We start from the raw sequence: 2,508 nt of genomic DNA on the forward strand, positions 1-2,508 counted from the left end.
CCAAGCTTGCTATTCTCTTTTTTCCCATCACATCAGAAAGGCATTTAATTTAAATGAAAATGAAGAAAATTGTTCTAAAAGTGGAAGTAAACTGCCTAACGAGTGTTTAATAATAATAATAAAATAATTTACACTCTTTTTATTGCATCCTGTTAAATTAATATTATTTTCTCCTTTTTTGCATGTGGGATACCATGAAGATGAATATTAGTTCAATAACTTACCGTGCTGCCAGTTTTCACCTTTGATATTATAACAGTGATAAGAATTAAACTTGCATTGACCCAGAAGTATGCGGATGTCATTTTGTCACGTGCTTTTGCCGTGGTGAATCGTAATATCGGGGCTCCATTGATGATGCCTTTTCATAGTTGTGGTGCACACGATTAACTCAGAGTCAACCTACTTAGAGTCGACTGAACTAACTCAATTCAACTGTTCTGAAACAGAAAACTCAGAGTTTCCCATCTCAGAGTAAGTCAACTCAGAGTTCAAGTTTTAACTCAGAGTTGGTTGAACCTCCTTTCTGAAACGGGCCCTGGTCTAGGTCAGGACTGCAACATAAATGACACAACAATGAATAGCTGGTTAAGTACTCGTTTTATTTTTCTTAGTTGATCTTTTGGTCAATCTTTTTATGTGGTAGCAGTTGGAGAATACCAACAATATCATAAGAGAAATAAAAGAACTGAAGCAAATTATCAGGGGTGAGCAAATGCCAAAACAAACAAACAACACTCTAACTTCCCATTAAAGAAACGAACTTCCCTGTGCATTAAAATAAAGAAACCAAAATACAACGATGTAACCTCACTCCTTGTCTACTCAAAAACAGGAGAAAAAAGGTAGTGGCCAAATAGCCTACAAAAATAACTAAGGCACTCCCTCCCTACAGCTTCACAAGTGGTTTACAAACATGAACAGTGGAACATTGAACAGCACTCTGTTAGAATGTAACTTGATTTAACAGCATTTTCACTAGAGCTTAACACACAGGACTAACACATGAGCAATCATGATCAAAGAGAGACACAGAGAAATGATCATAGCAAGCAGCAAAGAGAGTGGCAATCAGAGAAAGAGCGAGAGCAAAAGTGAGAGCGCTCTCCAGTGGGATCCAGGGGAATTTATAGTCCAGTTCTCATCTCTGGTCCAACCACCGGCAGTCTCTCATCAAGCCTTGGACCAATTCTGTTAGAGAAGAGACACAGGAACATATCCACAGCATACAATATGTCATAGACGTAACACTCTGAATCTTTTGATGATGTTATGCACTGTAGATGATGAGATTTGCAAAGCCTTTGCAATTTGATGTTGAGGAACATTGTTTTCCACAATCTTTTTACGCATTCTTTCACAGATTGGAGAACCTGCCCATCTTTACTTCTGAGAGACTCTGCCTCTAAGACATCCCTTTTATAGCTAATCATGTTACAGACCTGATATCAATTAACTTAATTATTTGCTAGATGTTCTCCCATCTGAATCTTTTCAAAATTTCTTGCTTTTTCAGCCAATTGTTGCCCCGTGCCAACTGAGACCTGTAGCAGGCATCAAATTTGAAATGAGCTCATTTAGTGGATAAAAGTGTAAAATTTCTCCATTTAAACATTTGTTATGTCATATATGTTCTACTGTGCACAGAATATTGGTTCAAGTGATTTGAATTTGAAATATAATTAGTGATTTAAAAACAATGGTCCTCATTTGTGGAGGCTACTTAAGTGTGCAGGAACACAGGTGCATACGCACATATGCAAACTTGTGCTTGCCTTAATGGACTACTTGCACTGAGCCTCGTGACGCACATCCGGTTTGAAATATTACGGCTCAGTTGTTTCCGGTTATATATATTTTCAATGCGCCGTTATCACATAGATAACTAAACCCCATCTTAAAACGAGAGTCCTCGGGATGATTTTAAATTCCAGACATATTCAGAGACAAGAGAAGAGATTCTGATGATTACCGTGTACAGACCTTTCCAAACTCAACGGAACTTTAAGTTTTAATCCAACATAAGCTGTGATTCTTTCACCACAGGGTGTCAGCGCTCTAATAGTGATTGCGACGCTGCAGTGTGAGACTTGATAAATAAGATCAGAATGAACATAATATTTTAGTCTCTATTCTGTGCCATTTTTTCTGACAACTATTTATGTAATTCACACATTTATGCCAAAAATCCTAATAGTCAAGGTAGTTGCGCTGTCATTGCGTTATTCTTTAAGATTAATTAATAACACCGTTAAAGCAGTTATCACATTCATTCAACTATTTCAAACACTGGAATAAAAGAGCAGTTTTCACTTTTTTTTTGTTTGTTTGTTTTGCCATCGTGATAATGCGTTGTCACCCATCGTTACACTTAGCTACCATAGTAAAACAATGCACTTCCTGTGTTTATCAGTCAAATTCATTTAAATGTAAATTTAACAGGTATGAAATATGATGATTAAGAGAAAAACACTGCTAATGAGAAGACGAGCACTTGACGGCGGAAGG

The sequence above is a fragment of the Megalobrama amblycephala genome, linkage group LG20 (assembly GCF_018812025.1).
Source record: "Megalobrama amblycephala isolate DHTTF-2021 linkage group LG20, ASM1881202v1, whole genome shotgun sequence".
NCBI classification, from domain to species: domain Eukaryota; kingdom Metazoa; phylum Chordata; class Actinopteri; order Cypriniformes; family Xenocyprididae; genus Megalobrama; species Megalobrama amblycephala.